The sequence below is a fragment of the Bacillus rossius genome, chromosome 1 (genome assembly GCF_032445375.1).
Source record: "Bacillus rossius redtenbacheri isolate Brsri chromosome 1, Brsri_v3, whole genome shotgun sequence".
In the NCBI taxonomy this organism is placed as follows: domain Eukaryota; kingdom Metazoa; phylum Arthropoda; class Insecta; order Phasmatodea; family Bacillidae; genus Bacillus; species Bacillus rossius.
The window spans coordinates 344832411-344844483 of NC_086330.1; the positions used below are offsets into that span (position 1 = coordinate 344832411).

Here is a 12073-nt window from a genome sequence, read left to right on the forward strand (position 1 = left end):
TTCCACATGTTCTGAGTGGTGGCACGAAGACTTTTCCAATTATTAAGTCAAGGAATTATATCAAAGTCGTTCAAATATGTTACAATATATCTTCTTTACATCCTGCACGTTGTTTAGTGTAGGATATCTATAAAACTATTGTTTACTTTGTCCATAAATATATATATTTTGGTTTCGTCATCTTACCCCAATAGGTTCGTCAACTTACCCCACTCCTGGGGCAAGATGACGAATGTGCTAACTAATTGGTTTCTTGTCAATAACTTCGGAACTACGCAAAGTAATACAACCTTTTTACATATTTAGGTAGAAATTAGTATGTACTTCGTATTGGTACCAAATTAGATATTATATATGCTTATTTATCTGTTAAAGGCCATTTCAAAGCTTAACATCGTCAACTTGCCCCGGTCTCCCCTACATATATCCTAAAGGTCATCGAAACCGTGAATATTTCCACTCTCCCTACCTATTACTCGTAGGTACCAGTAAATATACAAAATAATTTTTCGTATAAAACATGCGCAAACCATATATATATATATATATATAACACCGTGGACTCGTTTGTATTTCGACACGAATCACAGCCATTCAGTATGAAAGCAAACGCGTCCTGAAAGGGTCTTGCAGACGGCCGCCGTTTACGAGGAAGAAACCGCTGACGCAGTTATACATCATCGCAGTGTAAGGAGCTTTCGGAATTTTTCACGAAAAATCGTGGCCCTATTTATAAGAAGGGGCTGGTAAAAATTCGCTGTTTCATTGACCTCTAGGATGGACTCCACAATCCTTTTAGTACTCGCGAAAAATGCCACCTGCTCATTGGCTACTGACTTGCAAGACTTCGCGTCTGGGTTTGCTTGTTATTTGGTTCGTCTTACGTTGAGAGTTTTTTTCACTGGCTCAAGATTACTTCTAGCCAACTGCAGTCCGATAACTGAAACAGGAATGTAGGGACCCCTGTATTTCGCGAATACATTTCGTGTCAAGGTATTTCACAAAATACTGTAGCTTTTCTCCTGTGGTTATTGGCTGAGTTCGGTGAGAGGTGTCGTCCCGCTCTTGACGGGGCCAATGAGAATGTGGTCACCGTACTGCTGCACCCTCACAATTTGCCTTGACTCTTAGAAAAAGCTACAGTGTTTTGTGAAATACCTTGACATGAAATGTAATCGCGAAATACATGTGTCCCTAGGAATAATGTTTTAAGAGTTTGGCTTCTAGCGTGTCGCGAAACGAAACCCGCGAATCTTTCCGGACCCTTATTTGCAAGACGTTAAGTTGGCCGACCGCGCCCCCTCGTGATATGCGAGCCCGATAGCCGGACGAGGCGCCGTCGTAACGAGGCAGTCGAAGGGCAGGTTCTGCTTCTCTCCGACGCCGACCAGCCGCGGCGGTGATTATCGCGCCGCTATCTAGGCGCGACTCCTTTTTTTGGGGGGAGGGGGAGGAGATTCCCGTATCTCTCGTACCGGTAAACTACCGGACCGGTCCCGTCTCTCTCTCTCTCTCTCTCTCTCTCTCTCTCTCTCTCTTGACCACCGTCCAGCGGGACCACGAGCCGAACGTTCCGTTCCGTTCCGTTCCGTTCCGTTCCCACGATTGCGCAACGCTCCGAGACCTGCGGGGTGATTGTGAACACACATTTCGGACGCTATTCGTCGCACCGGCGATACGTTACACGCCACGTGTGTATCAGTTGGTGGTGTGTGAAACGAATAAGAGGTTAGCGATGCCATTTACCTATAATAATTGTTAAATAATGTGAAATTTTAGTGGCGCGAACTTATTTACAATGAAATTTAACGTAAACAATATTTGGGATTAGGAACAGGAAATGTTACCGCAGTACTTTTACCTATGTTCCATTGTTTTAACGTTTTTTATGGCAAAACACAGGCATTGGAACACTGACGACACAAATTTATTTTACTCCATGTTTAAATGATATAATTATTGAACAAATCGCAGATAGTTTTAAATGCTTGGAACAAAAATTATAATCTAAAAATAAATCTATTTTTCACTAAATCAAAATATTAATATATTACTGAGAAAACAGTTTATTTAACGCTCACATTAAGTATTCAGTGGTTGCTTGCCTTTGACGTCACTGAATTTTGCCGTGGCTCACAAGTCCCGCGGATCATAACCGAACAACAAACGCCCGCGTGTTGGTTTTTAATCTCCAAACACGGCACGTGTTTCGATAGAGCGTGGATAACAAATACCACATGTCTCCGTGAGTGTTCGCAATCAACCCGCTGGTGGCGGGTTCTCGCGTACGATGAGATCATGCGCAGGGGCGCGTACGAGGTGCTATCAACAAATACAACTGAATCACTTTATAACGAACAAAGCAATAAGCTTACGTCAAATTCGAACTGATCTCCTTCAAAATACTCTACTTGGCTAGCGATGCCCACTCATACTAACGTCAATTCCATGATTTTTGAAGCATTTCCGGGAGGTTCCTTCAAGCTGCTCCGTCGTGGCCCTCTCAATGTAAGGAATGGCGTCAGAAAGGTTTTCCTTTTAGCATTGCCCATTTCTCTGGTCTCCGCCTCGCGAACAAAACTTAATGTTATTAAAATATTATCGCTTATTGAAGACTTTGAAGTCTCCCCTTCGGCCAGAGAATCCGTGATATTTAGGTACGAGTCTATCCGCGTGATGCGCGACAGACAACGGTAAACAACGACCTCACTCTTCCGGCTCTGGAAGCCGACTGACAAGTCACAACTTGTCCGAACTTAGCACTGACTATCTCAATGGGTCAGGCTATCGGTAGAGACCGGAAAAATTCGCGAATTCATTTCGCGATAGGCTAAAATACAAATAGTTATACCTGAGTTCTGCCTCTGCTATTGGCTCACAACTCACCTGTATGATTCTGGGCCAATGAGAAACGCCCGACCAAAGCTTTATCGAATCACAAGCTGCTACGCTGGAACGTCTCACAAGACAGCAACCAATGAGTGGATGGCATTTAACCGAGTGTACGTAGTGTACGTAGAACTATGGAGTTCATCCTGGAGGTCATTGAAGCCGCGAATTTTTCCGGTCTCTAGCTATCGGGCTTGTTACTTTAAATAGCCGTAGCGTCAACGATTTTTGGTATCATTCGTTTTTTGAACTGCCTCCCACTTTGAAAGCAATTTTAAAGACGTGTTCACATAAAAAAAAATCGCCGTGAATCTGTGGCTGGCGTCCCTCGCACGGCGGGCGGCGTGTAGCTTCGCGGGGTCGCTCCTCGGGGAAGCTTCTGGCGAAGCCTCGCAGAATCGATCAGTAGCCGAGCCTCCACGCGCGGGGGGAGGGGTGGGGATGGGGGGTAGGCAGCAACCTAAAATAACAAACTGCGGAGGGTAGTTCGCCCGTGGCGCCGTTCGCCTCTTCGGCCGAGGAGACGCGTGTGATGCGCAGCTGCGACGACCTCTGGTTCGCAGAGGACGAACAATTTCTCCTGCAGTTTGTTGATTTCAATTTTTTTTTCTTTTTTCCTGTTTTGAAACGCGCCTACATAATCGTATTTTCCGAGTGGGTTAATTTGAAATTCCAGAAGCATTACTGTTTCGATATCTGTGTGCGAAATAACAACCACTAAGAAAATAATTGTGTCACCGTGTCAACTTTTTCTTTGAAGGAATGAACGAATCATGGATTAATCCAGTGATGGATACAGGAATATTTTTTCTTACGGAGAATGGATTTTAAAATAAATGTTCAAAACACACTGACATATGGCAAATACAGAAGTAGCCTTAGGTGACGTGGCTTCTCACAAGGTTGAAATATTGCAAGTGTTGCAACAACTCACATTGCATAACCCTAAATAACATACTTAGAGACCGGAAAACACTTCGCAAAAAATTTAAATAATTATACCTTTGTGCTGCTTCAGATATTAATGCACTGTTAATCTGGAGGACTGTGGGCCAATTCGAGACACTCAGGCGTAGAAGTATCGAACCACAAGGCTACCCAGTCGAGACGACTCACAAGTCAGCAGCCAATGAACAGGTGTTTCAATTGCCCGAGTGTGCAGAGGATAGTGGAGTCTATCCTGGAGGTCATGTAACCCGCGGATTTTTCCCGGTCTCTAAACATACCCACTAAAAGTTTGCAATTTTTTTTCTCAACTTTGGGATGGGGGTGGGTATAATGTTCCCCTATCACCCCTCCCCTCAAATATATGCGTCTACCTCTGGGTTAAATTCCGTTGACATCGGGGTCGCTAGAGACGATGCAGTGTGGCGAAATGAGGTGTCACAGTGGTAACACGACTTTAAACAAAGCAATACAAGGGTTTTTCCAAAAGTAATGAACGTTTTCATGTGACGAGCCACAAGCCACACAGTTCTGCCCACCCCCCCCCCCCCCTCCACCGCTCCATCCTCCCGTTTCATGGACCCTCCCATTCCTTCGCGCCAGTCTGACGCTAACAGCGTGTCGCAACGGTTGTCTACTGTTTATAGCGTGACTTTGAAATGCGTGACGAAATTAAAGACCCCGCTAAGAGTGAGGTTCGAAGTTTAATATGTTATTTGAATGCAAAACAAACGTCCGTCCTATCGAAATTTACAGACAGATAACTGAGTTTTATGGTAATGTGATAAATGAAGATTCAGCTGGAAAATGGTGCACATTTAATGTCGGGCGACCTCAAATCAAGGATCGAAGAGAAAAAATTCGACAGGATAGCCGTGAACCACTATGGAAGTGACAACGTACTGAAAGAGAACGTTAATAACTGGTTCAAAAACTTGACGGTAACTGAGTATGCAGAAGGCTTAGAAAAGCTGGTGATACGCTATGTCAGATGTTTAAATTTTTATGGCAACTACGTAGAAAAATATGTAAATTACTTAGGTATCATATATGTTGTAAAATAAGGTTTGATTTTCATACCAATTAAAAATTATCTAGAGCAACAAACGTTCTTTACTTGGAATGACCCTTGTATTAGCTGTCCTTGTTTGTATAGGTACATGTACTTCGTGTAGAATAAAGTTGTCAGCATAAACATTTTTGAAGGCAAATATTTCTTACAGAAATACTTTAAATATATATATATATATATAATCTCTATACATGTAATTTATATGTTAAATGAAAATAATTTTTATATTGTTTTGAGTTTTTTGAATAATATTTCTGAAAGAATTATTCTGCGCTACTTCATCAAATGCCACATATTTAATTTATTAGTCAGTGTACAGAAAATATAATGCATTAAGTTTTGTTTTTTTGCAAAAATTACATTATTATTTATAATAAGGGTCTGGCCCTCGGATTAATTTCAAAAAATATCTGACCTTCAAAAGGAGTGAAGTTATTTCCATATCTTCCATAAACTATCCATGGCCAACTTGTAGAGACCTGCAAAATTCGCGGATTCATTTCGTGATATGCTACAATTCAAATAATTAAACCTTAGCGCTGCTTCTACCACTGGTTCACTGTTAATCTGGAGTAATGAGGACCAATTACAGACCCTCGCTCAAAGAAGTGTCGAATCACAGACACTCAGTTGAGATGACTCACAAGTCAGCAGCCAATGAACAAGTGGCATTTGCCCGAGTATGTAGAGTGTAGTAGAGTCTATCCTGAAGGTCACTGAATCCGCGAATTTTGCAGGTCTCTACAAATTTGTTCTCCAGAGCCCATGTTCTGCCACAGAAAAAGTAAGGACAGAGGCGATTTCAGCGAACTCGCGTTCTGATTGGACGTCAGCACAATTCTCCCGCTTACAACATGGCCGCCGCCAAGGTAAACCAAACCGCTACAACCCGCCAGACGACGCTTCTGTTCTTGCTTATTCTGTGGTTTTGCAGAATTTTGCGTTATCTTTTCAAATAACCACACACAGTCGACGAGACATCAAACTCATAACTAAATTTAAGAAATAAATAAATGGGTGGGAGAAACGGGAGTGGCCCAAGAGAACTCACCGTTGGGCGGCAACATCCGCCACGTTTCCAGTTTATTTAATGATCGGTTTTGTACTCTCACGACTATTTGTTAAGGGCTATATCTGTCCGTTTAACACAATATCTCTCTCGCATATGTTATTCTGTCATAAATATTTGCAATTTTTTTACACCTATTTAAATTGTACTTAGTAAATATCCGTTTGAAATTTTTTGTTGCAGAACAACATATGTAAGAGACGTATAGTGTTAAGTTTACAGAAACAGCATTTAACTGATGGAAATGACTGGGGACTGGAAAAATTCGCGAATACAATGACCATCAAAATATACTACACAATCAACTGCATACCCGGGCAAATAACTCAATCTCGTTGGCTGCTGGCTTGAGATACGTCTCAAACTGGATTGCCTGTGATTCGATACTTCTTTGGTTGAAGGTTTCTCACTGGCCCAGAGTAGTCCGGATGAACAGCGAGCCGACAGACCAGGCTGAGGGCATACGAATAGTTTTGTTTCCGTATTTCGTTTTTGACTTATTCTTTTAAGAAGATTAGAAATGGCTGAAACTCGTGTTTCCAGGAAAAATTCTTTAGGCAAGAAACACTGGTTAAAAAAAAAATGTTGAAATCTCTCGAGGGAGTTGCATTACTCCCTTATCTTCACTTCTTCTCCACACGATGTTTTGGTAACCGCTCGTACATCACAGTTGCCCTGTGCACCACGCGATAAGACTGCGCGCCAGCTCAGAGGCGACACCGCGCTTAGAAACACCAGCACTCCCTACCGACATCTGTATCCCGCTACCGTGATCTCTTTTTTTTTTTTTTTTCCCCGCGGGTGGAGATATTGCACGTGAGGAGGTAAGTTGGCTCGGGCGCTTGCAACCGGTCCAGCAGGTGACGTCACACACGCTGAACGTAGGGAGAGGGAGGTGGTTGGGGGAGGAGTAAAGGGGAAGGAGAGATGATGCGGACTGTTGTCTGCGGCGGCAAGAGTCGACGACCGCACGGAGTCGAGTCCCCTACTTTTTAAGCCTCCCTCCTCCTCTTCTCTGTCTCTCTCTCTCTCTCTCTCTCTCTCTCGCTCACGCCAGCTCACGAGTAACTGTTCAAGGCGGCGCGGCGTCGTCGGCCGTCCTTTGCCGCGTTTTTTCTCTCCCCCTCCCTCCTTTGCGCCTCCTCACACCGTCTCTCTCTCTCCTTCCCGTGAACCTCGGCGACTGCGGGAGGGACTCGGTCAACCCGCGCCTGGCCGACCAAGGGGAGGTCGTCGAACCGCGCGGAGCCGCGCGCCCGCTCCTGGCGGTTGCCGTTACTTGACCACGCGTCCGTTACCTCGCCGCGCCCCTCCTTACACCTCCTCCTCCTCCTCCTCCTCCGCGGCGGTGCTTCCCTGGAGACTCGGGTTCACACGCCGAGTTTGTTTTATTTAATAAAGCTAGCTCCCTTGCGCTCGTTGCAGGGGCGTAGCCAGGGGGGGGGGGGGGCTTAGGGGTTCACCCCCCCCCCGCCCTTAGCAAAAATCTTTAATTAATTTCTTATTCATCACTCAAACAAATTTCATATTAAAATTAATAAAAAAATTTACCATTACAATATTTAAAATTAAATACCGAAAACTGCTAAAATAGCACTATTGTACACCTTAAAATCCAAATTTTCCCGGGGAAGGACCCCCCCCCCCCCCACCCCCGCTTTAATACAGTGGGGGGCATGCTTCTCAAACCCCCCATACACAAATCCTGGCTACGCCACTGGCTCGTTGGAGTCACAAATTTTGATCACCAGATATTCTCTAAGGCCCTTTCTACGATGACAAGGAAAAACGTTAACAAACCGGCGACAAATGAAATTAAACTTCACAGTTACGGAAAATTCATTTAATTTTTAAAAAAAAAAATTGAGAGTAGTAAAACAAAAATTACGGCCGAAATTTACATGGCTTCCAACGTGGCAAAATATTTCAGCTGCTGTTGGTCGTGCGGAGTAACGTAAACGAAAGAGCTGTTCGCGTTCGCATGCGTTGCTATTGTAGATACACGCGTGTAGATGAACACGCAAACGCACGCAATAGCTGACTTACTAGCATATGGACCACTGCACCCGGATACCGTGTAAACAGTAAAAAGAAAATTGAAAAAAAAAAAAAAATTGTGTGCTTGGAGTCTACGTGCGACAGAAGTGAAAATTCTTTATTTATTATATTATTAGATATAGGAAATTGTGTGTTGGATATGTCTGTCAAAATATATATATATATGCAAGTATGTATGTGAACGCTAAATTATGTTATAGCGCAAGTATGCAAAATGTGAACGCATGCAAGTATGCGCATATGAATCATGCAAATGTGCTAGTATGCTGCGTCATTTCTGCTTCTCCTCTGCCGTCTCCTCCTCTCCCGGTTCTCCCACCACGTACCTGACTATCGGAATTTACGTAACGCTCGAAAATTGTAGCCCTCACAACAAAGAAGTTTTAATTCAAAAATCGCAATAGTTTTAGTTTATTGTGACGCTAAAGTTGAAAAATTGTACATACATCTCCAAACAAAAAATTATGTGTGTGTGTATCCTACAATACGTTGCAGCGTACAGTCGTGTACTATAATATCAGGTTTCTGTGTTTGGAGATGGAAATACGTAAGAAATAAAAACAACGCAACTCATTCACACCCAAACTAATTAATTGAGATATTAATCGTGACTAAATTGCACTGTCAATAGTTTTGTACTTTTTGTAAGAAAGATATATATATATATATATTTGGAAATATAGTTGAAATAATACTTTATTGTGATGCTACAAGTAAAACCTTGGTAATTCTTTAACACACTTCTGTGGGATTTGCAAAATGTTTTGCCTTAACTCCGTGTTTGTTTTTATTTGGGAGACTGTAATAATTGCTTCTTCATGGCCGGAAAATTTCGCGGATTTATTTCTAGATAGGTTCAAACATCAAAAATTTCCTCCTTGCTCGGTTTTTACAGTTTATCTGAAGGACTCAGGACCAATGGGAAACCCTCGACCGAAGAAGTATCGAACCACAGACTACCAAGTTCAGACCTCTCGCTGCAGCTAATGAACCAGTGAAATTTTCCTGAGTATGTGAACTGTGAAGATCATCCAACCCGCGAACAATCCGGGTTCCTATCATGAGTTTTGCAAACCCCACAGGAATTTGTTTCACGGTTTGCATTGTAATATTTGTATATTTACAAGAAAATATTTAAGCGACCAGTTTTTTTTTTTTAACTGGAACTGATGTAAAATTACAGACGTTTGTAAATTTGTACATTGACATGAAAACAACTGTATCACTAAAAAAAATTAGTGTTCGCAGTAACATTTGAGTTCGAATTCTTACCCGGACATAGTTAAAGTTATTTGTAAACCGTTACCTCAATAACTTTTCAGCATTAACTGCACACATTATAAGCACGCTATTCAACAAAATAAAATCAAATTGTTGAATATTCGATTATCTTTTCCATGCTTCAAAGCAATTATGCTTGAATGACACATCAATAAAAAATTAAATTATAAAGTTATTCCCCAATTTTCGTAAGAAATACTCAGTAATATCTCAAAAAACGTATTTCATGTAGGCAAAAATAACCATAGCCATTTGTTGCACAAAGTTACAATATCTTTCTTGCAGTATTAATAACTATTTCTTGGTAACTGATTTCCAAAGGAATCTCTCGTAAAAGTACAGAAGAGTTTTTTCTGTGTACAGTAGACTTCTGATAATTCGCACTGTTGGGACTTTGCAGGTGCCGGAGGACGGAAAATTCCGGATAATCGGGCGCTGAGTGATCTAGAAAATAACATCTGTAAGATGGTGCTTGGCATCAAATATTAACAGAAGCATTAATATTAACATTTCAACACATTACAATGCCAAAACTAAAATATCTGTCAACGAATTCGTTCTCTATCTTAGCTTAATATTGTGTGTGTGTGTGTATATATATATATATATATATATATAATATTTAGCTATCTATATATACATACACACACATACACATGTATTTAAAGTACTCATATTTAGCTCAAGACCATACATTCCTCTGTCGTGATGGACCATCAGGAATTCCGGACCGTCAGAAATCCACTGTATATATAATAACAATATGTTTTTAAAATATATATAACTATAATTTGTGTTTTATTTTGAGACTTTTTCTCCTTTTTTGTTTTCTGGATGATTGTCACGAGCACTCAGTTGAGTAATCTGACTGCGAGAGTTTGAAGTCCGACGATTAAGTTTCGGAATCACTCCCTTACTAATTTACTGCGATGTAACAGAGCTCTAATGACTATTTAAGAATATACTTTCCCCGCTTGCGAGTTACGCATTATGACGCAGTTGCGTTACAGCCAAACTATTGTGTCGTAATGACGCAACCCAGCACGCCGCTGCTGTAATTACTATTGCGAATTTTTTAGTATATTTTACTCGGTTTACGTCACAGCATAGGCGTTGTCATCTCAAAATGAGTTGCCTTTTTTTTTCAATCTAAATCCAAGCTATGATTTCAACTATAAGATCACAATGATAGCTGAACACCGTATTTGATTTCACTACAAGTTTACTAATTAAGTCTCACTAAGCCATTTAAACAATAAGCGTGATTTTATTATACATTATGAAAACATTAAATGGGTTATTTCTTAATTTATTTTTCTTCTATAATTTTGTGATTTTAATTGATTTAAATTTGATCAATGTATAAATTTAGTTTATAGTTTGTAAATGATTTTATCAATGAAATAAGTATTTATTTAATAGTTCTGAGAAACTTAATGGAATATTTTTTTTATTTTAATTCTGACAACATGAATTGAGAGCATGATATATGTATGTAACGAAGTTTAAATTTAACCGTTTTGTAGCCTTTGTGATAAAACTAGTACTTTTTATTACACGGCTAATATATCAATAAAAATTGCCAAACTAAAAATATGATGGTAAAATGTTACCTTGTAAGCAGAAACACCGCCATTTCCGCATGAAAATGTAGTTGAAACTGGGGAAGCTATTCATGGAACGATTAGGCTTTTGGAGGTACTGGGACGACACAGAGAATGAATCCCCGAGTGTGAACCCGAACCCAGCATTACTGCGAACACTATTTTGTAGTGGTACAGTTGTTTTCATGTAAATTTTTTAAATTTGCAAACATCTGTAATTTTACATGAATATTTTTGTTCCATTTACCAAAAAAAAAAAAAAAAAGACCGTGCACTTTGGTAGGGAATGAACCATGTCTCTAGTTATAAAACTGGCTGGGAGTAAGTAATCCTCGCCCACGAAGGCCAACTAGGATCCGAGGGGGAGGGGGGCGTACTGACTCGGCAATGTCACTCAGTCACTCAGCCGGGGGGGGGGGGGGGGGGGGAATTTCTCCGCGCGCCGCAAGTAGCTCAAGTCCGCCTCGTGAGCGGAACAACTGTTCCAGGAAGACTCTGAGCGTGTTCGCCCGGGCCTAGAAGGAAGGTGGTGTGTTGGGGGAAGGGGGGGGGGGGGGGGGGGGAACAAGCCGCCGCGCCGCCGTCTCTGTGATTGAACTCGCCGGAATAATAGTAACTGAAGTTCCGCTAGCAAAGTTGTCTCCGACTGCTGGATGACGTGTCTTCAACGCTTGCAAAATGGATCCGACTTCATGGCGAATCTGTTTTTTAAAGTTATTAAATTCACGGAGACTTTAGTTAAAATCACAGTTAAATCAGTAATAATCTGTGCTAATATTGTGAAGAGATAGTGTGAGTTAAGTTTATTTTTGTTTGTAAGAAGTAAATTGAAAAACCGTAAAGGCTTTGATTTTTTTTTAAATTGTGTTTATGTAATATGTATATCAAAATATTTAAATAATTAAGAAAAAATCTAACTTACTGATTTCTTGCTTAGGTACTTTGAGTAATCCTGGATAGTAGTAACTGAATCACGTCTTTACTAATGAACTGAATTTGATGACTCTCGGAAACCAGATAGACCTTGTATTGGATATAAAAAAAAAAGGTACTTTAATACCGCGGAAAAGCACACTTCCTTAGGGAATGGCCATTGGAATTGATTTACAAGGATAATGTGGGTGACAGGGAACTCTTTAACTTTAGTAGCAACTA

The 12073-nt window shown here is 41.0% G+C and overlaps 1 protein-coding gene across 1 annotated transcript in view; it reads left to right on the forward strand.

The window, feature by feature from the left end:
* LOC134528159 (probable nuclear hormone receptor HR3) overlaps window positions 1-12073 on the forward strand; it is a 428545-nt gene that overhangs the window by 126493 nt on the left and 289979 nt on the right. The gene's annotated exons all lie outside the window — the stretch shown is intronic.